The sequence below is a fragment of the Mobula hypostoma genome, chromosome 12, assembly GCF_963921235.1.
Source record: "Mobula hypostoma chromosome 12, sMobHyp1.1, whole genome shotgun sequence".
NCBI classification, from domain to species: domain Eukaryota; kingdom Metazoa; phylum Chordata; class Chondrichthyes; order Myliobatiformes; family Myliobatidae; genus Mobula; species Mobula hypostoma.
The window spans coordinates 57,640,171-57,667,410 of record NC_086108.1 but is presented as its reverse complement, the minus strand read 5'-3'; the positions used below and the strand labels follow the sequence as shown (position 1 = coordinate 57,667,410).

At 40.9% G+C, this 27,240-nt stretch overlaps 1 protein-coding gene across 4 annotated transcripts in view; it reads right to left on the bottom strand.

The window, feature by feature from the left end:
• The window catches only part of lrrc7 (leucine rich repeat containing 7), a 661,225-nt gene that overhangs the window by 541,818 nt on the left and 92,167 nt on the right, over window positions 1-27,240 (bottom strand). The window contains exon 1 of one of the 4 annotated variants that reach the window (XM_063064206.1): window positions 7,790-7,908. The exons of the other annotated variants lie outside the window; for them this stretch is intronic. The gene's annotated coding sequence lies outside the window, so the exon portion shown is untranslated. Of the gene's footprint in view, window positions 1-7,789; window positions 7,909-27,240 lie in introns of those variants that run through there. 4 annotated transcript variants of the gene reach the window in all.

Below are 27,240 nucleotides of genomic sequence, written 5' to 3'. Positions count from 1 at the left end.
GAGTATTTGGCAGCTTTGGGCCTGTACTTACTGGACTTTAGAAGAATGCAGGGGAATCTCATTGAAACCTACCGAATGTTGAAAGGACTAGATAAGGTGGATGTGGAGAGGATGTTTCCTATGATGGGGATGTCCAGAACTAGAGGGCACAGCCTCAAAATTGAGCGATGACCCTTTAGAACAGAGGTAAGGAGGAATTATTTTAGCCAGAGAGTAGTGAATCTGTGGAATGCTCTGCCACAGGCAGCTGTGGGAGACCAAGACCATGGGTCTATATAAAGTGAAAATTGATAGTTTCCTGATTGGTCAGGGCATCAAAGGTTGTGGTGAGAATACAGGTGTATGGGGTTGAGTGGGATACGAGATCAGCTTTGGTGGAATGGTGGAGCAGACCCAATGGGCTAAATGGCCTAATTCCACCCCTATGGCTTATGGACATGGGTCCATGTTTGCTTTGTGGCATGTTGATTATGATTCAAAGTGCAACACCTTATACTTGTCCGGGTTAAACATCATCTGCTATTTCTTTGGCAAGCAAATGCAACGGGAAGGTACACAATTCATTGCAGAACCCTTAATAGCATTGATATTCTGTGGGATCTTGGAGTCCCAATCCATAGATCTCTGAAAGCGGCTGCACATGTTGTTCAGATGATAAAGGTGGCAAATGGCATGCTTGCCTTCATTTTTCGAAGCATTAAGTTTGAGTCAGAAAATCATATTGCAGCTTTATAAAATGGCTGGGATCACATCTAGAGTATTGCATTCAATTCCAGCCATCCTCTTCTGGGAGGGTATGGAGAGGGCATGGAAGAGATTTACCAAAATGCTGCCTATATTAGAGGGCATGTGCAATAATGACATGTTGGACAAACTGGGATTGTTTTCTCTGGAGTGGCAGAAGATGAGGGGAAATCTGATGGATTTTATAAAATCATGAGAGGCATGGATAGAGTAGACAGCAAATATCTTATTCCCAGGGTGAAAACTTCTAATACAAAAGGGCATGCATTTAAGGTGAGAAAGGTAAGGTTCAAAGGAGATGTGCAAGAGAAGTTTCTGTTTTTATACAAATTGGTGCCTGGAATGCACAATCAGGGATGGTCACAGAAACAGATATGACAGAGGCATACAAGATGATTTATGTGCTTAAATCTGCAGAGAGTGGGCGATATGGACTATATGCAGGCAAGAAAGAACTAGGTTAATTAGTTCACGCAACAACGTGAGCCGAAGGGCCTTTTCCTGTGCTTTATTATGTTACAAGTCCTGGGCCATCAAAATAGATGAACCTTTGTTCTCTAGTAAAGTGACATAAATATAGATACAGTATATTTTTCCAAATTATATTAAAGTATGCTGCAGTCACTGTTAACTTACCAATACGCAGAATCAGGAGCCTGTTATGGAAACAGTCTACCTTGTCTTATACATTGATCAAGTAAAAGCAATACTCCAAGTCACTTATAATCACCAGCTTGAGCTGCTACTGCTTATGTTTGATTTTCTTTTGCATTTCCCACAGTGGTTTTTAACTAATTAAATTACTTCTTGGGGATTTGATACATTACTCTCAATAAGACCTGAATTCTCTCCACTATGGTTGTTATTCACACTATTTCTCCCTTTATTTCTGCAAATCCAATGGGCGGCATTATAATTATTCCTGGCACATAACTGATTCATCTATTCATTAACATGAATCCGGCACCTTCAGGATGCCAGATTTTCGTGGCTCTGGAGATGGGCTGATTCAAGGCCGGTGCCCGACTAAGGCGTAGCAGGAGAACTCGGAACATCGGATTAGCTGCCGTAGACTGTGTGTCCAGAGACTTGAGCCTTTTTGGGGCCAACTCTCTGGGTGCAAGAGGTTGGAAAAAGTGACGCAACCGACTTTTAACATCCTATATCAGCTAGTTGCTGTTATGTCTCCCTTCTTGCTGTAAACGGGGAGACCTTTTTTATCCTTATTAGGGAGAGAAAGAGAGCCTGTGTTGTGTTGAATTACCAGGTGAACAAGTAGCCTTTGGGGTAGTGCAAGTCTGTGTCTTTATTGATGCTTTGCTGCACACTTGAGGGCTCGGTGGGGGGCGTTAATGCTTATTTTGCTGGTGGGGGGGTCGTTGCTTTGCTGCTGCTTATGTGTGGGAGGGGGAGCTGGGGGGACTTTGGGGTTCTAACATTTAACTGTCATTCATTCTTTGGAGCACTCCTATTTTTCTTTGCAAACATCCACAAAAAGGTTTTCAGGATGTATATAGTATACATTTCTCTGACATTAAATGTACCTATTGAAATCTATTGAGTTCTTTATCTTCAATAATCTGTTTAAAGACCCCTCATGAACTCATTTCCCTAATCAAACAAACCAGAATGAAGACTCTTCCTAGACTATGCTCTGAATCTTGCTCCTATGTCTCTCATTTCTCCCCCATTTTCTCTTCAAGTTGTCCTTTTTACTTCCTCGTTCCCATTACTGTAAACTGCTATTTTTTTGATATGCTCATCTCCCAAATACTAAATGACATTCTAACTACTCACCATCTTCACAGCCATTCCTTTCTATTTCAAAAGCATCATTGCAATCCCTCAGCAAAATCTCCCCCAGTTCAATCCCTGAACATATATAACTCTAAGACTCCTGCTTTTTCTGCGACTTTCCTCTCTTCTCCAAGAGAAATACTTTTAAACATGTTTGCTACCAAATCTGATTATGTATTTCATAGCACTGAAATGTTTCTAATTAATTCCAAATGACACTGTGTTCAACTGTGGAGCAATTTCCTTCTTTGCGTTCCTCAATCAACAGAACCTTTGAAGCAATTAATCAAAGCAAGTCCTTCTTCTGTTGCCCATTCATTGGAATAAACCACACTTAGTTCCATCTTTAGCTATGTAGAAACATGAGCACTTGTACCAATCGCTTCAGTTTTGTCAGCCCTTTCATCAACATGCTGTCCAATAAGACAACATGAATACAAAGGCCTGGGGTAATTAATGGTATTCAAATTTACTTTTTCATGATCTTTTCTCCTCTGCCTCCAAGATGCCATACTGCCTGCTAAGCCTGCAGCACTGGATGAGTTGCAATTTCCTCAAGTTATTCCTTGGAAATATTGAAGAGATTAAGATTGGCAAACACAATAAACTTGGGATCATGTGCAGGCAGAAAGGATTAGGTGTAATTAGTTTCAGCACAACATTGTTTATTTCATTGTCTTGTTTTGCTCTTCTCTCAGTTAACTGGACTACATCTGACCCCCAAATCAGAAGGACTCCCTTCACAAATACGACTTATTTATGTTTCCAATACAATGACCCAACCTTTGCCATTTGGTGCTGAAATTACATCTATGTTTCTGTATATCTCAACTATTTCAACCTCTGCCTGCTCTTCTACTTTCCATACTCCTTAAAGTTCATTTCCATCACCTTTTTATTCTGAATAGGTTCTATTCATGATACATTTTGTTCCATCTTCAGTCTCCAATTTAAATTTTCATCCTTTTGTTTATACCCTTCATTGCTTTATCTTCCCAGTCCTGCCTTCAACTCCTGTTTTGTGCGCTTAAGTAGCAGCTACTGCTCCTCGGAATTGGGGAAATCTTACTTCCATACTGGTTTTGTGTGTTCTGCAGCTGCTAACAAAGCTGATGTGGGAATCACAGACTCTTCTGCAGATGGAGCAATTAGTACGCAGAAGAGCAGACTGTAGGGTACTTTGTGAAATGATTCACTCCTTCCATCACTGATGCTGGACCTGCATGCTACAGATCCATTTCAATACCATTTCAAATGCTCTTCCTCCACTTTGAATGGTCATGCCCCAAGGATTCCCAGGAGTCAGTATGTGGCCTTTCTTCAAGGCAACTCTTCCACTGTCATAATCTCTTCCCTGAGAGAGCATGGAACAGAATGCCTGCTTCAAGTCTCTGATTTTGCAGACAATGCCTCCCTGAGTGATGACGACTTGATTTAAACACAACCTCCATATTGGACAACTATTTAGGAGATAGACGAGATGGTTGAGGTTGAATTTGCTAGCTGTTGTGTAGGCATTTTCTGGTGGGCGGCAACAGCGCATTTCTGCATACGTGCTCTGCCCAACAATCATGTTGCGGCACATAATGCGACAACAATAGAGCGCCAGATTGAGCCAAGCAGAGCCAGGAACACTGAGTAGACTCACTTGCTCACTCACTGAATCAGTGAGGCCAGCTGGTGGCTGCTCTTCCTCCACTGCTCTCTCTCCTATCACAGCTGTTTCTGTGATCCTATCCCAAATACTGTGACTTACAAGGAAATTAAGATTCATAAGTTTTCAGAAAAAGAATACTGTTGTAAGCTGGGAACTGCTTGTACATGAATGATGTGTCCTGCCTAATCCAGCCATCTGAGTGTATCCAAAGCCACTATACTCAAGGCATTGCACTGGAAGAGTACACTGGAACTGGTTAACCTTCTCTCGACTCGATCCCTGAAAGTTGCCCCACAGGTGGATAGGGTAGTTAAGAAAGCTTATGGGGTGTTAGCTTTCATAAGTCAAGGGATAGAGTTTAAGAGTCGCGAAGTAATGATGCAGCTCTATAAAACTCTGGTTAGGCCACACTTGGAGTACTGTGTCCAGTTCTGGTCACCTCACTATAGGAAGGATGTGGAAGCATTGGAAAGGGTGCAGAGGAGATTTACCAGGATGCTGCCTGGTTTAGAGAGTATGCATTATGATCAGAGATTAAGGGAGCTAGGGCTTTACTCTTTGGAGATAAGGAGGATGAGAGGAGACATGATAGAGGTGTACAAGATAATAAGAGGAATAGATAGAGTGGATAGCCAGCGCCTCTTCCCCAGGGCACCACTGCTCAATACAAGAGGATATGGCTTTAAGGTAAATGGTGGGAAGTTCAAGGGGGATATTAGAGGAAGGTTTTTTTACTCAGAGAGTGGTTGGTGCGTGGAATGCACTGCCTGAATCAGTGGTGGAGGCAGATACACTAGTGAAGTTTAAGAGACTGCTAGACAGGTATATGGAGGAATTTAAGGTGGGGGCTTATATGGGAGGCAGGGTTTGAGGGTTGGCACAACATTGTGGACCGAAGGGCCTGTACTGTGCTGTACTATTCTATGTTCTATAAAAAGTTTAGAGAACTTTGTGGTAATTATCCAATGCGTTGAAATATATGCTGTAGTCTTAGGAGCTCATAGGAGCACAGGCTTTGCTGCTGCCTGGTACACTCATGCATTTTCCAGAAACATAGAAAAACCTACAACACAATACAGGCCCTTCGGCCCACAATGCTGTGCCAAACATGTACTTTAGAAATTAAAACACGAGGAAATCTGCAGATGCTGAAATTTCAAGCAACACACATAAAAGTTGCTGGTGAACGCAGCAGGCCAGGCAGCATCTCTAGGAAGAGGTACAGTCAACGTTTCAGGCTGAGACCTTTCGTCAGGACTAGCTGAAAGAACAGCTAGTAAGAGATTTGAAAATGGGAGGGGGAGGGGAGATCCAAAATGATAGGAGAAGACAGGAGGGGGAGGGATGGAGCCAAGAGCTGGACAGGTGATTGGCAAAAGGGATATGAGAGGATCATGGGACAGGAGACCTAGGGAGAAAGAAAAGAGGGAGGGGGAAACCCAGAGGATTTGCAAGGGGTATAGTGAGAGGGACAGAGGGAGAAAAAGGAGAGAGAGAAAAAGAATGTGTGTATATAAATAAATAAATAAATAACGGATGGGGTACGAGGGCAAGGTGGGGCATTAGCTGTAGTTTGAGAAGTCAATGTTCATGCCATCAGGTTGGAGGCTACCCAGACGGAATATAAGGTGTTGTTCTTCCAACCTGAGTGTGGCTTCATCTTTACAGTAGAGGAGGCCGTGGATAGGCATATCAGAATGGGAATGGGACGTGGAATTAAATTGTGTGGCCATTGGGAGATCCTGCTTTCTCTGGCGGACAGAGTGTAGGTGTTCAGTGAAACAATCTCCCAGCCTGTGTCGAGCCTTGCCAATATATAGAAGGCCACACCGGGAGCACCAGACGCGGTATATCACCCCAGCCGACTCACAGGTGAAGTGTCGCCTCACCTGGAAGGACTGTCTGGGGCCCTGAATGGTGGTAAGGGAGGAAGTGTAAGGGCATGTGTAGCATTTGTTCCGCTTACAAGGATAAGTGCCAGGAGGGAGATCGGTGGGGAAGGATGGGGGGGACGAATGGACAAGGGAGTCGCGTAGGGAGTGATCCCTGCAGAAAGCAGAGAGAGTGGGGGTAGGGAAAGATGTGCTTAGTGGTGGGATCCTGTTGGAGGTGGGAAATTACCTCGGGTTACCCATAGCCCTCTATTTTCCTAAGCTCCATGTGCCTATCCAGGAGCCTCTTAGAAGACCCTATTGTATCCAAATGCCACAACAGATATCTGACAGATATGAAATCTTGATCTCAAATATCCTTCTCCTCATTTGACCAAAGACTGATGATACATTGAAGCCAGTAGTCTATTTCATGAAATATCCTGGTTTCCTTGGCTACGTCAGTGGAGGGAAGACGACCTCTGGCCCCGCCAAACCCATGAGATTGAGGCGCACTTGATCCCACCCCCAAACTCGGCTTGTGTGGATGCTGTGTCATTTGCTGCTGTTACAAATTAGTGGCGTGAAATAACAGACAGTGCACTGCATACGATTAAAGGAATATTTATGAATCTTAACTGAAGAGTTAGGAAAGAATAACAAAAAGAAAAGGGCCCATTCTAATTAAACAGTCAAATGTGCACAAGTTGGAGCTCATCTTGAACTTCTCTGTCACTCACGCGCTGGGTCCTCAGTCAACGTGAAAGCACACACCACCTTCCGAATGTCACTCGCAATCCATCTCCAACAAACGGGTCTCCCACTGGATCATACGCTATGACCAGTTCTCCCCAGCATCTTCTCTCTTCATCTCCTCCCAGACAAAAGCCCAAGACCAACCTTATTGTCCCTCACCAAGAAAAACCTCCAGCTAATTGGATGGCACACATTTCACATCAACCCTCATCTTCAACAATAACCCAAACAGGCTGAAAGCAGAACAAACAGCTCTTACAGAGCTGCACAAAATGAAATACATAGAGCATAACAGTAAAACATATGAACCATCTTCAATGAGGACAGTAGTCCATGTTTCCTAGCGTCACCCCAGAACTTTTCTTGCTAGAGGGAAGTGTAATGTAGCAGCAGCAGCAATACCGTGGTAGAGAACTTCGGTCTTGCTGATATTCAGTGTAAAAATGATTGCTCTCTAATGCTTTATTGAAAGCACAGATAATAACTTACCATCTCCAACACCAACTATCTAAGTCCTCAAGTTTTGATTGCCATCCCCAAGTATGTCACAACAAGACAATTTTCTGTAGATCTCCCTGTTATTACTGTATTAGGATTTGCCAAAGGAAGCGAATTGTCTATTGCACAAATATTGGAAGAACTGGGGATATGGCTGAAGACATAAACAAAAGGAATTTTGAAAACCTCCTGAAAGCACTAGAAAAATAACACAATACCATAAAAAGCTTGTGAGGATACTTTGAGAATATTGGACCAAGGTAAATGAAGGAAAACATAACTAATAAAAAAAAAACAGAAATTAAAATTGAATTTCCAATTTGACCTTGAACTTTCCTTTCCACCAATAAAAAGAATTGAATTCCTGATCAAGCACAGATGGCACATTATCAACAACAGCATTTATGATTGGCCAATTCATGCCTCCTGTTTGTTATGAAGGCAGCAATTTTTTAATACATCTTACCTGTAACATAGCAGTAACTATTCTACAGTAATTAATTTAAATCAAAACGATAACCTGCTTTCTCTTTTTGCAAATATCTTCTGTTTTTCCTCTTAAATTTCCGCATTGGCAGATTTCTAAAGCCTTTGTCTTTGAAGCTCCTGCACAACTCTCTTTCGCCTCCCAAATGGCAATCTTAACTCAAGAGGTGAAAATGTGGTCAAGGAGAGCTGAAATCTGACCGGGTCATTGCCCTCTTTCATACACTATTCCCTCTGCCCCAATTACCTTCACTATTTTGGGGATTTGAGCAGAAATAAAGTCAAAGTGGAAAACCAAAACAAAATTCTGTAAATTCACATTGTGGTTTCTATGACCAGTTTCTTAGCAACAGTAAAATAAGCAGATTCTGCTGCTATGTGGGTGGGCAAGCTGGCAACATGATGGCAAGAAAACAGAATTAATTATACATAAATTCCTATGAATTCAATGCACCTAAAAAAAAAACAAATGTTACCTTTGATCCCTGTACTGAATATACATGTCGTAGCTTTGCAAATCCAGCATTAATCAAGTTGAAAGCAGTACTTCTGTCTTACAAAAACAATTTTTTTTTAGTAATGAGCCTTCGCTAATAATCTTTTTTTTTAGGTGCTTCACATTCACATTCCTTTATGGTGGATGAAGTACAATATCCTCAGAGATACTTCATCACCCTAAAGGGCATCAAATTTGTCAGAAATAGAGGTATGTCAAGAATTAACTTCTCGGATTGAGTACCCACCTATTCAACTAAACTGCTCCAAGGTCAGCACAAGTTGCATAATGAGAATAAACGTACAACTGTAAAAGCATTGACAATAAAAAAGGACACCTTAGCAATACTCAGTTACTGTGCAAAGAGAAACATCGTTAATATTTTAAACTGATCTTCTGAAAGGTCAATTACTAGAGAAGTTATCTGTTTTTCCACAGATACTGCCTCATCTTAATGTTTCTAATGTTTTCGGATTCTATTTCAGATAACCAGTCTGAGTATACATGTCGTGTGCTGTCCCAATTTTGATCTCAATGTTGTCTAATCTGTATTCCAAGAGACATCTCACAGAATCCAGATTCCAGCATCTACAGTCTATTGTGTCTCCAGGAAATGAATTGGTTACAGGCTGCTGTTCCATGAGGCCATTCCTCTCATTCAACTGAATCTTGAGGGGTTATCATCTTAAAAGAACTAAATAATGTACTTTAAAAAGTTCTCTGTTCTCTACGCTGATTATACATGCCACATCTATGCAAACACCCACCTTACATTAACATTTAACATTAAGTAGAAAGCAGTCTTGTAATAAAATTGCAACATTATAAGTGCATTGAGGACAAAATTGGGTCAGCACTCAAATATACATACAGATGTCAATCTGAAACTGAATTAGGCCACTCAGGCCTGGAGCTTATTCTACCATTTAAAAAGATCATAGAACCTCAATTAAGCATACCAGTCTACCCATAGACATCTTTCATGCTGCTATCTACATCAGCCTTAAAAATATTCAATTTAACCTTCAATTGCCCTTTCACAAAGTGAATTCCAGATATTCATGGACCATAGGGAGAGAATTTCACCTCATCACAGTCTTAAATGGGTGATCCCTTATTCTTAGATATTGAACCCTAATTTCAGATTGTTGCACGAGAGGATAAAACCTGCCCACATTCATTCTGTCAAAGCCTCTTAGGATCATGTACATTTTAGGCAATCATCTCTAACTCCAAAACTTCAGAACTTTCAAACTTATCTGTCTAACCTTTCCTCATAAGACAGTATTGCCATTCCAAGAATTAGTTCAACAGACCTTCTATGAACAACTTGTACCTCATTCCCACACTTCATAAAAAAAACTCTGTAGGAAATACTCGAGTCTAGTCTCATCAAGTCCTTGATAACTGAAGCATAATCTCCCTACTCTCCTATTCAACTTCCTCAGCAAAAAAAAGTAACATTTTTCAACTTTCCTAAATATTTGCACTACCTGCCCACTAGCCTTTTGCAAATCATGTTATAGGAAACCAAGACCCCCTCTGCATCTCAAATCTCTCACCAGTTGCTGAATATACTATTGTAATAACAAGATGACAACTTTATTATTTTTTGCCCATTATACTTCACTTCCCAGATCTTTTTTTGTCAACTTAAAACTCTGATACTCTGGCACGCACAGGATTTTGATGGTGGCAAATTGGCAAATTTTCAGATAATTGGATGTTATTTCATTCAACTCAATAGGTTTAGGGGCAACACATGGTCCAGGCCTTAATGAATCAGGGGCAAAGTTGGAGAGAATATGAAAAATTACCTGGAGATTCAGAAGCTGAACCATTAAGGATTTTTGTCTGGTCAGATTGCAGTATATTCGAATTTTACTCTATATTCCTCTATACCTTCAAATTCTCATAACAATTTACTTTCTTACCTAGAAAGGTACAGCAGTGGAACATGCCATTCAGCACATGATGTTGTGTCAAACTAATCAGATGCCAAACTAAGCTAATCCTTTCTGCCCAGAGGATGTCCACATCCTTCCATTCTCTGCACATTCATGTGTCTATCTGAGAGGCTCCTAAATGCCTCTGTCATATTTGCTTCCTCTACCACCCCAAGCTCATTCTAGGCACCCACTGTATAAAGAAAAATCTTACCCGCCTGTCAGCTTTGAACTTGCCCCATCTCCTATTAAATGCATGTACTCTCATATTAGGCATTTTGACATGGGAAAAAGATACTGGCTGTCTGCTGTGTCCATGCCTCTCATAATCTAATAAGTCCCCACTCATCCTCCACCAGTCCAGAGAAAAAGAGCCCAAGATTGTCTAACCTCTCATGTCCACTGATCCCTGAAGAATTCAGGTAAGCCTCTTTTGTGCCCTGTCCAAAGTCTTCACATCATTGCAACAAAGGGACAACCAGAAATGAATACAATACAGTACTTCAGATGCAGCATTACCAGAGTTTTATAAAGCTGTAACAAACTTCCTATCTTTTGTACTCAAAACTGCATTAATAAGAAAGGGCGTCATCCTATCAACCTTTCCAGCTTCTTTCAGGGAGTTATGGACTTGGATCCCAAGATCCCTCTGTACATCAGCACTTTTACAATTAACTTTACGTTCGATCTCTCATCATGCAACTCTTCACACTTGACAGGATTAAACTCCATCTGCCATTTCTCCACCCACATCTACATCCCACTGTATCCTTTACTAATCTTTCACATGATCCACACCACCAACAACTTCTTTTTAACCGGCAAACTTACTAACCGACCTATCCACATTTTCATCCAAGCCATTTATGAATGTACTTATCAAGAGGCAAATGTGGTAATTGTACACTTCAGTACCCAATCTATATCTACAATATAAAAAAAATGTAAAAAGTTTAGGTCCCAGTCATACTCGTTACATCTTGCCTTCCAGAAAAAGACCTATTAAAACACCGACTGTCTTATTAGCCAACTTGCAGTACTTTCTATAAACATCTGTACACTATCTCCTACACCACAAGTACGTGAGATTGTAGAGCTATGTATCAGATACTGTGGTTAGCAGCACAGGGGACTGTCCTGTCCCCCTTCCTGGTCACCGTCTACACCTCAGACTTCAGATACAACTCTGAGTTCTGCAACCTGCAACATTTTCGGACAATTCAGCAGTTGCGGCTGTATCAGCTAGGAACAGGAGGCTGAATACAGAACAGCGTTGGACAACTTTGTTGAGTGGTATGGACTGAATCATCTGCAGATCAACATCACTAAGACAAAGGAGCTGGTGGTGGACTTGAGGAAGGTGAAAACACCCTGCATTCCCATCTCCATCAAGGGAACAGATTTGGCCTACAAATACCTGAGAACGCACCTGGACAATAAACTGGACTGGACTAAAAATTCAGGAGCTCAGTACATCAGGGACAGAGCCGACTGTGTTTCCTGAGGAGGCTCCAGTCATTCAACGTCTGCAGTACTATGCCAGCAGTCTCTTCTACACTGTAGTCTACTGAGGCAGTAGGGTGAGAGCAGCTGACACCAAGATCAATAAGCTCATCAGGAAGGCTGGTTCTGTTCTGTTCTGGGGGTGGAACTGGATTTCTTGGTGGTTGTGTGAGAGGAGGATGCTGCAGAAGCCGTGGAGCATTATGGACATTCCCTCTCACCCCCTCCACGACATACTGGACAAACAGAGGAGCACCTTTAGTAACAGACTGATTCCACCGAGGTGCACCACTGAACACCAGAGGAGATCCTTTCTCCCTGCTGTTACACGACTCAACTTAAGTATACAAGTATATGGCTACATTACACATCTGTATTTTGCACTATTACTTTTTAATGCACATTTTGTATTCTTTTTCATACCCAAGTGCTTACATTTCATATTTTAAAGTATATATTTCTGACTGAGCAACCTTGCAACAGTAATTTTCTTCAGGATAAATAAAGTTTTGTCTTATCTTCATCTTCTATAACATCATCTGATGTGGTACCTTATCAAATGCCTTCTAGAAATCCTCGAATAGTATCCCCTTCACCCACAGCATGTTATTTCTCCAAAGACGTTAAATAAGTTGGTTACATTAAACCAAGTTGATTACCTTCAAATTTTTCAAGTGTCAATATAAAAGGAGTATTCATCTCGGGTACCTTCTAACCATTTTGCTTTCGTTAACAATTTACTCTGCAATCTATTTTTATAGAAAGGCAGACAAAAGTTGCAATTAAAAGAAACAACCAGGTAGTAGAGTTCTTGCTAAATAAGGCCATCATTTGCACCAAAAGGGTGGAAGACTTGCCCAGGCATCCCATACTGATGATCACCAAAAGCTCCCTCGCTATACATCACAATCAATTTTGGGAGTGAATTCTGTTTCTCCCTTCCCCTCTCTGCCAGTAAAGCAGAATAAGAACAAATTAATGAAAATTGGCTCTGAATGACTTCCACTGTATGTGGAATCTCTTGATTTCCTAATGAAAGAATCCCCTCAGGCCCCTTAAAAAGTTGGGAGATGGCAAAGCAACAGACAGCAGGTTAAGCATCCTAAACAGCAGGAGTTTCCTCTCTTTCTCTCAGATCTAGTATGTGCGTGAAGATTGATCTGTCATGACACTATCAGAAGAGGACCCTATCCATGAAAGTGCCTTGGTCTCTTGAATAAAATACAATTTTTAAACAAACTAGAACCTATTTCAGCAAGTTAATGGGAACTTAAAGGCTAGGTCAGGGGAAAACCTGAGAAACCTACTCATTCAACCATGGCTAAGTCAAAATCAATAAGGTAGCTGGACTAATTAAATCTATGCCTAAGAGTGTTGTAGTTTTCTGCCTGTTTGGTAAAGGTAACCTTTCACTGATTTCCACAGAACCAAACAGAAATTCACCTTATCCACAGATACCCTAATAGGGGAAATCAGGCCTTCCTATGCTCAAGTAGAATCCAGGGAAAGGAGAAGTTCCCTCATTGTAAATACGAGAAATTCTGCAGATGCTGGAAACCAGAGCAACATACACACAGAATGCTGGAAGAACTCAGCAGGTCAAGCAACATCTATTGAAATAAATAAACAGTTGATGTTTCAGGCCGAGACCCTTCTTCAGGACCTCACTGAATTCTCTCTCTCTTTGCTGGACAGGTGAATTTCGTAAGTTTTACAGACAGCAGCCCTAGAGCGTCCATCCAGTCTACTTGGTTAAAAAGAAGGCATGATTGCTACAGTGGTACCTTACAGATATCTACAGCTTTCAGGATATTTATAATCATTTGGGTAGATTAAAAACCTTTTCTTTTGGCTTACTTACTATAAGCCTGTTGGCCCAAATTGAGTCTTTAAAGAGACATGACATTTTAAGCAATCTTACCTGGTTCAAGTACAGACACAAGAAATCATGAGGATACTGGGAATGTGTTGTTTTCTATCATATTGTAGCCACTTTGCCATGAGCACCATATAGGAAGGAGATATTGCCAAGCATAATCGAGATAGATTCTTATGAAGAGGAGAGTAATGGAAGCAAGCCCTCCTCCTTATATGATGAAGAGGGAAGGAGAATATTATAATACCCAAAATGTATATTAAAGATCAAAGTACATTTATTAAAGTATGTATACTTTATACAACCATGAGATTCATATCCCAAAAGGTAGTCACAAAAAGAAATCCAAAAGAACTCGCTAAAAAAAGACCAAACACCCAATGTGCAGAGAGAAAAAACAAAAACTCATGCAAACAATAAACACAAGCAAACAGCATTCTGAACCGAAGTACACAAAGAGAGTCTGTCCACAAACCCTTACTTCAGTGCAGAGTGGAGCAGTGAGCTCTGCTACCCTGTAAGAAGTTTGTACGTCCTTCCATTAGCACGTGGGTTTCCTCCAGGTGTTCCTGTTTCCTCCCACAGTCCAAAGACGTACCAGTTAGTGGGTTAATTTGTCATTGTAAATTGAAAGCAGAAGTTAATAGATTCCTGACTGGTCAGGACATCAAGGAATATGGTGAGAGGGCAGGTGTGTGGGGTTGAATGGGATCCAGGATCAGACATGATGAAATAGTGGAATGGAGTCAATGGGCTGAATGGCCTAATTCTGCTGTGTCTTCTGGTCCTGTGATTATGATTATGAGGACACACAGTCCCCTTTTATTGTCATTTAGTAATGATTAGGCTAGGGTTAAATAGGTGGGCTGCTGAACTGCTTGTTGGGCCTGAAGAGCCTGTTCTGTGCTGAAAAATAAATAATTTCTGCTCAGCCCACTGAGTTCCTCCAACATTTTTTTTTTAAAAAACTATAATTGGTGTTAAAGAGTTAAGAAAATACTTACACAATATCACCAGAAGCAGATAATAAACACAAGAAATTCAGTGGATGCTGGAAATCCAAAGCAACACACACAAAATGCTGGAGGACTTCAGCAGGTCAGGCAGCACCATGGAAATGAACGGTCGACTTTTCAGGCCAAGACCCTTCTTCAGGACTAGAAAGAAAGGGGGAAGATGACAAAATGAAAAAGTGGGGGGGTGGAAGGAGGGTAGCTAGAAGGTGATAGGTGAAGCCAGGTGGGTAGGAAAGATAAAGGCTGGAGAGGAAGGCATTGACAGGAGAGGAAAGTGGACCGCAGGCGAAAGGGAGGGAGGCAGAGACCCAGGTGGGGGGTGAGGGCGTGATAGACAGGTGAGAGGAGTTAAGAGGCCAGACTGGGAATAGAAGAAGAGGGGACAGAGAGAGAAACAAATTTCTACTGAAAGGAGAAATCGATATTCATGCCATCAGGTTGGAGGCTACCCAGATGGAATACAAGGTGTTGTCCCTCCATCCTGAGAGTGACCTCATCGTGGCACAAGTGGAGGCCATGGACCGGACGTAGCGGAGGTGCTGGACAAAGCAATCTGCCATTTCATGATGGGTCTCACCAATGTGGAGGCGGCGGCATCAGAAGTAGATAAGGTTTGAAGTAATGAATGGGGTGGAAATTGAAAATCAGGACACGCAGGAGTAACTGGCTATGCATAGAGTAAACAAGTCACCCTGTCTGGAAGGCTTGCATTCCAGTTTGCAAAAGGAACTGGGGTTGAAAATAACAAATAGATTTCTAATCTTCCCAAGATCTGAGGAATAGGCCGAATGATTAACAAGGTGCAAGTGTGACCCCCTTGTTTAAAAAATGTGCAAACATCCCAAGTACAGTTTAGTCAGCTTAACACTCTACTCCCTCTTTCTCAATTCTGATAAAAGGCCTTCAACCTGAAATGTTAACCGTTTCTCTTTCCACAGGTTCCACTCAACCTGCTAAGATCTTTCAGCATTTTCTGTATTTATTTCAGACTTCCAGTATCTACAGTTTTGTTAAGTTTCCATTTTAGCAGCAATGGTGTGATAAGACATTAGAAAGGATAATTTAGGGAAAAATCAGTTGGCACTTGGGAGATTGCAGGTAACCAAGAGAAACCAGCATACATAGATTTCCAGCACATTATTTGCTGCAAGTTCTGCCATCTTGAGCAGGATCCTACCACCAAGCTCATTTTTCCTTCGCCCCCCCCCACCCCCACCCCCCGCAACCTTGCTCTCTCCACAATTCCTTTTTCTATTCTTCCCTCCTCACTAATCTTCTCCAGGCACTTATCCCTACAAGCAGAAGTAGCGCTACACCACCCCATTCACCTCCCCCCACACTACCATTTAGGGCCCTAAACAGTCCTTCCAGCTGAAGCAAATCTGTTGGAGTCATCTTCTGTACCTGGTGTTCCTAATGCGGCCTCTTCTACATTGGAAGGACTTGACATAGATTGGGTAACACCTCGATGAGCAGCTTCTCTTCATTTGCAAAAAGCAAGATTTCCCAGAAGCCAGCCATTTTAATTCCAAACCCCATTCCTATTCCAACATGTAGGCAGGTCCATAGCCAGGCTACTCTCAGGTATGAGGAGCAACACCTCATATTCCACTTGGGTGGCCTCCAAGCTGATGGCACGAACATCGATTTCTCTAATTTGCAGTAATTTTTCCCTTCTCCCTTCCCTCTTCTTCCATTCCCCACTCTAGCTCCTCTCTTACCTCTTCTTTTCTCCTTACCTGCTTATCACTTTCCACCAGTGTCCTTCCTTCCCTTGCTTCCAAAGTCCAATAGCCTCTCCTGTCAGTTTCATTCTTCTTCAGCCCTTGACCTTTTCCACCTATGACCTCCCAGCTTCTGATTTCACATGCCTTCCGCACCCCATTACCTATCACCTTCCAGCTTGTAATCCTTCCCTCCCTTCTAATTCTTACTCTGGCTTCTTCTCCTTTCCTTTTCAGTCCTGATGAAGGGTCTCTGAAATGTCAACTGTTTATTCCTTTCCATAGATGCTGATTGACCTGCTGAGTTCCTTCAGCATTTTGTGTGAATAACTCTAGATTTCCAGCATCTGCAGAATCTGTTATGCATAGATTCTTTGAAGGTGTAGTGACAGAGCAAGAGTATCATTAACAACTCACGTGGGAATATGGGCTCTATGAATTGAGGTATTGAGGAGAAAATGTAATTGAGATATTTTGTGAAGATTTTGTTAATCCACAGCAAGAGGATAAGCATTACATTTAATTCTGATCACCACACTTTAGGAAGAGTATGAAGGTTCATGAGAAGGTACAGAGGAAATATGAGGGATGAGAGTTTTTGACTGGAGGGTCAGAGTTTTAGCTGCTGGGTTCTTATTGAAGCAAAGGAGGCAGTGAGAGGATGTATTACAAGGTGTACAAAGTTGCGCCAAGTTGACAAAGGAAGGTTATTTTCATCAGCTAATTATATAATACAAAGGGATATAGAGTTCATGTTTGGGGGAAATCTACAAAGGAAGAGTCTGAGTCACAGAGAATACAGCACAAAAATAGGCCTTTTGATACAGCAAGTCCAATAAGCATCCTCTCTTTTAAACACCAATCCCATCCTATTTATTGTCCCCACATTCTCATCAACTCTCCTCACAGATTCTACCACTGAATCATCTGATGGCAATTTACAATGGTGAATAAACCAACCACACTTGTGGGATAAGGGAGAAGCAAGAACACCCAAAAGGAAAACACGTGGTCACAGGAAGAAAATATAAATATATACACAAACAGTACCAGAGGTCAGGATTAAACATGGGTCACTGGACCTGTGAGACAGTGGGTCCAGATACACTGTGTCACTCTTAACTTTATTTAATGACAATAATGGTAATGACCCAGAATGCTGCATCTTACACGAGTGGAAACAAAGACAAGCATTGATTTGAAAAAACAAACTTCCAAGGACACTGGATAAAGCAGGACAGCTAGACTCTACAGAATGCCAGCAAGAATTTGACGAATAATCTCCAATTTTAATCACTTAAACTTTGAAATAAAAATCTACTATTAATATGAAATGTGATTGTGAAGTTCTTTTGTTCAAAGAATCCATACGATTCACTAATGTACTGTAAATGAGACAAGGCAACCTTTGTCATATGAAACTCCAATACATCTTCATCCTTAACCAATGTCAACTCTTAACTGTAAAGGAATTTATCAAAACACTACATTCAATGAATCAGCCTGCTAGCTCAGCTAACTCGGGGAACAATGAAAATGCACTGCAGGCTAATCTTGCCAAAAATACTCAGTCCAAGAATAAATAATTTTTTAAAATTTGTCCAAAACTCAATTGCAATTTGGTGATTAAAAAGATTCAGTGGTGGTAAAGTTTAATGCTGTGATTATTTTCTCATTAACCACTGAAAAAGTTCTCTGACAATGATCCAGAGGTCTGTTCCAGAAAATGACATAAATGGGAGTGTTTCCTCCTAATTAATGTGCATTCTATCTCAACTTCATCTGAAGATCTTTATCATCACCGAAATCAGTGTTCAGCCAATTCAATTTACTTATCAAGAACATTACAGAAAGCAAAAGGTCCTGGAAAAAGGAAATATCCTGACTGGAATACACCAGCCATAGTGTCCCAGTAATGTTACCGATACCCAGTCTGGGCTTCACATAGGACTACTCCATTCCTTGTCCAAACAAGAGCTAAAGAATTAGAAGTGAGATGGGGTTGAATAGAACACGACTTCCCTTGACATCTAAACCTTTGAGTGTGGAGTCAAAGAGCTCTGGTAAAAGTAATGGGCATTAAGAAGAAAACACTGCAATGGCTTGAGAAATACTTTAAACAAAAGAACATGCCTTGAAAATTGATCTTCCCAGCTTTTGGACACACTGCAGGCCTTGCTCAGGGGGATTTCCCTGCTTTGTCTCCCCGCACAGTAGGTTCAGAAATATCAATATAGAAGCAGCCCAGGATTTACGATTTCCACTCTGAGCATACCTACTTTCCAATGTCTGTGGAATTCTTCCTTTGCCACCTTGACTTTAGGATGGATAAATGAATGGCTAATATTCAGTTCCATTCATAACAACTCAGAAAATTAAATTGTGATTACCTCATGCAACAACACCTAAACAACATTCAGACAGGGGAAGATAATTAGTTACTCTCATGTCACTCAGGTGGGTGGTATTGGCCATCTCCTATAGGAGTAACAAACTTCCTGACATTCATTGACAATACTAAACTTCCGTGCATTAAAACCCAAGAGTTTGAAACTGACCACAAACTCAACTGGACCAGCGAAAAATTCAGTATCTGCAAGAATAGGACAGAGCAACACACAAAATGCTGGAGGAACTCAGCACAACAGCCAGCATCTATAGAGGGGTTTAAACACTGAATACCTTTTTTATAGGCAGCCGTTAGTCTCATGAAACCATGGATTTGCGCCTTGGAAGGTATCCAGGGCGCAGGCCTGGGCATGGTTGTATGGAAGACCAGCAGTTGCCCATGCTGCAAGTCTCCCCTCTCCACGCCACTGATGTTATCCAAGGGAAGGGCATTAGGACCCATACAGCTTGGCACCGGTGTTGTCGCAGAGCAATGTGTGGTTAAGTGCCTTGCTCAAGGACACAACACACTGCCTCAGCCAAGGCTCGAAATAGCGGCCTTCAGATCACTAGACGAACGCCTTAACCACTTGGCCACGCACTAACACAACACTGGACATCGTGGCCTGAAATGAGATCATAAGGCATAGGAGCAGAATTAGGCCATCTGGCCCATCAAATCTGCTCCGCCATTCAATCGTGGCTGATCCTTTTTTTCCTCCTCAACCACAGTTCCCAGCCTTCTCCCTGTAACCTTTGATGCCATATCCAATTAAGAACCTATCAATCTCTGCCTGAAATACACCCAACGACCTGGTCTCCACAGCTGAAGGTGGCAACAAATTCACCACCATTTAGTTAAAGAAATTTCTCCATATCTCTGTTTTAAAAGGATGCCCCTCTATCGTGAGGCTGTGCCCTCTTGTCCTAGAGTCTCCCACTATAGGACACACCTTTCCACGTCTACTCTGTTTAGGCCTTTCAACATTCGAAAGGTTTCAGTGAGATCCCACCCCCACATCCTTCTGAATTCCAGTGAATACAGTCACATACCCATCAAACATTCCTCGTATGATAACCCTTTCTTTCCCAGAATCATCCTAGTGAACCTCCGCTGGACCCTCTCCAATGCCAGCACATCTTTTCTAAGATGAGGGGCCCAAAACTGTTCACAATACTCAAGGTGAGGCCTCACCAGTGCCTTATAAAGCATCAGCATCACATCCCTGCTCTTGTATTCTAGACCTCTTGAAATGATTGCTAACATGGCATTTGCCTTCCTCACCACTGACTCAACTTCATAGATGTTTCCCCTCCATAGATGCTGAGTTTCTCTAGCACTTCATGTGTTGCCCTGGATTTCCAGCACCTTCAGAATCACTTATGTTCAGAATTGGACAGAGGCTCAGGATGGTGCTGACAATATACGGCAACATTCTGAAGGCAGCTGACAAAACTAACTTTTCTATGAAATATACTGTACTTCAACTGTACCACAATTACTGCAATCTGCAGCCTGTAATTTTCCTTTGAAGTTGTGCTTTGGAACCATCTGAACAACCTGCCATACCTTGATGGATTCGGCGAACTGGGCTCTTAAGAATGCAGTTACAGCCATGGTAATCATTGCTGGAGTGGACTTCAGGCCAGATTTGAAGTGGCGGGACCAGGTCCGAGAGCAGAAAATTAGCCAAAGTTTAACCAATTTAAGTGCTGAGCCAGATTAAAAGGGTTAAGGCATCAAGGCCAAAGGACGAACTGGTGTTCAGCTCACTACTCCATGATGCTTTACTGAACTGACTCTGCAACTATGGCCTGCAGCCATCGCATTCGCATTTCGCCTCAGAGCTGAGCTGGATCCATAGCTGTGGACTCACTCTTCGTGGCTATGTTGTCCATGTCCTGTGTATTTAGTTAACTTTTTTTTATTATTGTTTGCGTGATTTGTTCTTTTTCGCAGATTGGATGTTTGACTGTCTTTGTCATGTGGAGTTTCCTCATGAATTCTATTGTGTTTCTTTGTGTCTGCTTGCAAAAAGAAGAATCTCACTTTGATAATACAAGTACTTTGAACTTTGATCCTGTGGCAAGTGATTCACCTCTGGCCTCCCCAAAGCCTTTCCACCAACTACAAAACACAATCAGGAACATGATGAATACTCCTTTTGCCTGCATGAGTTCAACGCTAAAAACACTGAGACAGCATGATCCCCGTCTAGGGCAAACTGCCTCATCTGTTTGTAACCAATTGATTTTCTGTCTTTATTCCCAATAACACCAGCACTCTGGACAATTGCTCTCTTAAGCTATTTCCTCTATCACCAAAGGTAACAAAGAAAGTGCAGGTAAAGTGGAACACCACCACCCACGTGTTCCCCTCTATTTTGCATACTATCCCAAATTGGAAATGAATCACTGATCCTTTGCTACTTAAGCAGCATGCATTGCTTCAAAACAATTGGAGTTGGATAAGAAATGCTCCATCCATTAAAATTAATTTAAAAATAAAATGAAGACCACAAAAGAACTCCTCAGACACAGCAAAGCAGGTATGCCTGGGCTACAAAACAAATCCTGGGCTGTTACTTGATCAATGCTAGATACCCAACATTTAAGTATACTTGCCTTTTCTCCTTGCCCTATATGTGCACTGTAGTAATTTGCAACATAGTTTTTCTTCAGTAGTACCTCTCACCCACATTGGAGACCTTTCAGAAGAATAACAGTGCAAGGCCATCATTTCCAAATTACACACTCCCTTTGTTTAGACAATTTGGAATTCCTTCAAAGATGCTCAAGTCAAAATGATGAAATGTCCCACCAAGCAGATAGAGATAGATAGATAGATAGATAGATAGATAGATAGATAGATAGATAGATAGATAGATAGATAGATAGATATAGATATATAGAGAGAGATAGAGAGAGATAGAGAGAGATAGAGAGAGACAGAGAGAGACAGAGATAGAGAGAGACAGAGAGAGATAGAGAGAGACAGAGAGAGACAGAGAGAGACAGAGAGAGATAGAGAGAGATAGAGAGAGATAGAGAGAGATTATATATATATAGCGAGAGAGATATATATATATATATATATATATATATATATATATATATATATATATAGAGAGAGAGAGAGAGAGAGAGAGAGAGAGAGAGAGAGAGAGAGAGAGAGAGAGAGAGATAGAGAGATAGAGAGATAGAGAGATAGATAGATCTTTACTGTCTGTAGTGGCTCATGATCTGCTATCATTCCCTTCTCAACTTGCATCATAAGTATTGGTCAGACTAGTGGCGACCATATCCCATGAATGAAAAAAACTGGCACTTCAGAGCGCTGCTTCAAGAATATTTGATTGTTGCTTGAAGTCTGGACAGGGGTCAGCTTGAATGTCTTCCAAAAGAAATATCAAAGCCTTTAGACCTCCACAAAATACACACCTCAAAAAAACCAACAAAAACACAAATTTGCAATGAAACCGTAAAGGCACTTCCCAGAGAACCACTCTAGGGCATGAGTCAGTATCGCTCATAAAGGATGGGGAAAAAATCCAAAGGTTGGGGGTGGGGTGGAGGGGGTCAGCGAGAAGGAAAGGGAACTGGCGGTATACTTATCAAGCAAGTATGCATTTCAAACTAATGAGTGTAACAATATTCGTTACTGACAGATTTCTCCATAAGGATTAAACTGCAGTACTGCATGCTTCTTCACTTACAGTATGTTGGCATGGAAACAAGAATCTCTGATCAACACGAAAAGCATTGAGGGATCTGTTAGTCCCCACTTCTCTGCAATGCAGCCCTTTAGATTCTATAAACATCATCTTCCTGTTTTTGACAGTACCCATGGAGTTAAACATTTTTAAAATCATTAATGCTTCCAAATTTTTCAATCCACAATCTAAAAAGATGAATTTCCTTTTCTAAAAAAATTTTAAATCTATTTTATTGATTGTATCATGAGTAAAAACAAATATAAGGGTCATTTACACAAAAAATACATAAAATGTTGCCAATCTAATCCAACTCTCTTGTCATATGCTACTAACTCTATGAATGATGGCATACATTATATAAACTTCATTACATCCAATTGTCCATAGGTACTCACAGTCATGTCTACTCTTTTATTTACATAGGAACATTTTCTAAGTAGTACTTATAGGCTTTCCTTGTGTGTTTGAGGATTATAAAACAATCTTGAAATGCACCGTCAGGATAATTTTCAAGCATCAAAATCAACTGCTGCCGTTAAAGCCTTACAGCGCTGTAAGACCAGCCCAGGCTGATTATTATTCTGCACCTAGAAACTGAAAATCACTTTACAGTCATATTTACAAACTGGTTCCCTTCAATGTTAGTGGCTTCAAGGAAAAAGCTTCACCACATAATTTCTAATCAGATAAAAGATGACTTACTATTTTGTAGCAATTTTTTATCCCCTTTTAGTCCAATATGCAGAATGTCATTTGGTGTCAGTGAAACACACGTACTGAGCAGTAGCTCCCCCTGCTTTTGGAGCCTACAGCAGTACTGTCATACTATCAATAGTTCAGCCTTGCACTTTATCAATGCTTGAAAAATAATATTCTGTTTTGACTGTTAGGATATGTTATCCAACAAAAACTTTATTCAGTAAATTTATCAAGTACTTCAAGCAAAAATATTACATGTGAAAAAAAAGGATTCCAGGTAAGGTTGTAAAAATAACTTGTACTTCGGTGGACACAATTAAGTTAACATGACAGTAAAGAAGGTGTTGGGTGTCTTAAAAAGTATAAAGGTAGACATAATGAAGAGTCTCGGTCTGAAACAGCGACTATTTATCCTTTTCCATAATGACTTCCAGCATTTTATGTGTGCTTTTCAAGATTGCCATCAACTACAGAATTTCTAGTGAAGGCAGGTAAATCTCTGGGTCCCGACCAGCTATATCAATGAACATTGTGGGAGACCTGACAGGGACATTTGCATCATTGTTAGCCACGGGTGAGGTGCTGGAAAACTGGAGTGGAGTAAACCTTGTGCTGTTATTTAAGAAGGGCAGCGAAGAAAACATTGGGAGCTACAGGACAGCAAGCTGAATATGATGGGTAGTTAAGTTACTGGAAATGATTCTGAGGGATAAGATATACATGCATCTGTGCCATGGACTGTTCTTATCAAATTAGGGTATTGCTTTGCACTGTTGTAACTATACGTTATAATTATGTGGTTTTTGTTAGTTTTTAAGTTGGTTTGTCATGCGTTTTCGTGATATCATTTTGGAAAAACATTTTTATCATTTCTTAATGCATGCATTACTAAATGACAATAAAAGGGGTCTGTGTGTCCTCAATCATAAATCATCTGGAAAGGCAGGGGTCGATTAGGGGTAGTCAACAGGGCTTTGTGCATAGTCTACATCGACTTCATTTAGGTCTTTGATAAGAATCCACACGATAGGTGACTCTAGGAGGTTGGATTGCATGGAATCCAGGGAGAACTGACTAATTAGATACACAATTGGCTGATGGTAGGAAGCAAAGGGCGATAATAGAAGGTTGTTTTTTGAATTGAAGGCCCATGGCTGGTAGTGTGCCTCAGTGATCTGTGCTGAGCCCACTGCTGGTTGTCATCTCTGCTAAAGATTTGGATGAGTATGCCCAAGATATGTTTACTAAGTATGCAGTTGACACTAAAATAGGTAGTGTGGTTAATGAAGACGGTTATCAGGAATTTCTAAGGAATCTTGATCATCTGAGTAAGTGGGCTGGGAAACAAGAAATGGAGTTTAATTCAAAATGTGTGACATATTGCATGCTGTTAAGTTGAATCAATACAAGACCTTCACAGTAAACGGTAGGGATCTGATTCCCTAGTGGCATGCTGGCTTTCAACCATCAGGACATTGAGTATGGCAGCTGGGAGGTTATATTGCAGTTGTACAAAGCATTGGTGAGGCAGCACTTGGTAGAATTATACTTGAAATGCTGAAGGACCCAACAGTCCAGGCAGCATCTATGGAAAAAGAGTGGAATAGGTGACATGTTGGGCTGAGGCTCTTCATCCGTCCTGATGAAGGATCTCGGCCCGAAACATTGACAGTTTACTCTTTTCTATAGATGTTGCCTGGCCTGCTGAGTTCCTCCAGCATTTTGCATGTATTACTTTGATTTTCAACATCTTCAGATTTTCTCTTGTTTGTTTCTTGGCAGTATTATGTTCAGTTTTTGTTGCCATACTATAGTAAACATTTTTAAACTGAAAAGTGCAGAAAAGATTTACAAAGATGCTGTCAGGAATTGACGAACTGATTTATAGGAGGAGGTTTGATAGGCAATGACTTCTTTTGACAGGAGCAAAGAATACAGAGACATGGTCTTATGTAAAATCATGAGGAGCAGAGATAGGGTGAGTGAACTCAGTCTTCATCCAGAGTTGGGAAATCAAGAACTAGACGAGTGACATTTAAGGTAAGTGGAGAAAGATTTAATAGTAACTTGATGGGGTTATTTCTTTTTTTTTAAATAGCACATTAACGGTGGTAGGTATATGGAATGAACTGCCAGTTACAACAGAGTTAAAAGACTGTTGGATAGGAAAGGTTCAGAAAGATGAGGGCCAAATGCAGGCAAATAGGACGAGCTTGGTTGGACATTTGGTTGGCATGGACTTGTTGGTCTGAAGGGCCCATTTCCATGCTGTATGACTCTATGCATCCAAGTGGGCAAGAATCATGATGATTCTGATTCCATGGCTGTAACCAAGGATATAATATGGCCATGTGCAATTCTTCTGGCCACCTGAGCTCAGAATACTCAATATTCACACCAAAGCAAATGTCATAATGTCATACCTTCGATCTTCTGGATTTGGTTAGCTGCATGCCACGACAAGAGACAATAATCAGATACAGGAGCACTATACAACAAGACCTTTCTACATAGAGAGTTTGCACAAATTGTACATTCGCCAAATTAGCTCTCTGCTGCAAAATTTTGCCTTTAGCCTGTGTCTTTCTGCTTCTCTGTCACACACGTACACAATGCCCTGGATATCTGATCCAAAAAAAAAGAGAACGAGGTGGTGAAGCAAGAAAAGTAGTAAGTACCATGGAACATCCTGCAGAGGTTACGGGTTGTCAGCCCACCCTAGAGAATAGTACTTTGTCTTACATCCAATTAGAAATCATGTAGGGAGAAGCAGTTTGCAGGTCAGTGGAACTTGCTCCTGGGCTAGATCAGTCAAAGGATAGATTGCATTTCCCCTGCCTCGCTATGAAAACAGCAAAACTATCAACCTGGACTTTCAGTATTGTAACATGCTGCTCATTCTGTTCTCAGTGAAGAGTCATGGCATATGGCATAGAAGGACAGCAGCTGGTTTTTAACAAGAACCACAGGAAGTCATTATTATAAGCAGGTATAAATGTTTCCAAGTATAAAGAGACCTTTTGTAGCTAACACAGTTTCCCCATCTTGCAAATTACCATTCTCACCAAGTACCAATATTACTTTTCCATAATTTTGACTGGATTCCAGTGTTCCTGCAATTTAAGTTGTTCTTCATTACACTCAATCACAAGACTACCTTAGCTTCTGTAAATATGCTAAAGTAACTAAAGTAAAAAAATAATAGAATTTAATGTGGTTCCCTTGCAAATTCATACAGGAAAAATATTAGAAATAAGGTGAAAAAGAAATGAAACAAATATTTTTTATATACTTATTTAGAGATACAGCATGGTAACATGCTTTTTCAACCCACTGAGCCAGTGCAACCCATTTACACCTGTGTGACCAATTAAACTACTAACCCATATGTCTTTGGAATATGGGAGGAAACCAAAACACATGGAGGAAACCCACATGGTGACGGGAAGAATATGCAAGCACTGTGCAGACATTAGTGGAATTGAACCCGGGTCACTGGCATTGCAATGGTATTACACTAACCGCCATGTTACAGTGCCATGCCATTTTAAGTCTGTTCTCACTAAGCACACAGAGTACCACCATAGGTTTAGAACAAATAATTACCTTGACAAAATTAGTATTATCAGAAAAACTAATATTAAAGTATTAAATAGACCTGAAATATGTTAATTCCATAGAACCAATAATCTATTCCCTACTGTTTTGAAGGAGGTGAACATGAAGTGGAGGGTGAAGAAGTTGTCCAGATTTAAAACTCAATAGATTTTTGATTGCTTTTGACAGATTGGAAAATGGAAAACAAAGTTACAATTTAAGAATGAAGGCAGAAAGTAAATAGGAAACTCTGGACCAATTACATGCCATAAATATATGTGAAAGCGCTGCAACCTATGATTAAAGAAAACAGTTACAGACATTTGTATAACAGGTACTTACTGACAACAGACATGACTGAAAAACCAACACCAAGGCTGTTTACAAGAAAGGGAAGGCAGACTATTTTCAAAGGAAGCCAAGATCCTTTTATTTGTGCAGGAGGATGTTGGAGATCTCTTACTAGTCTA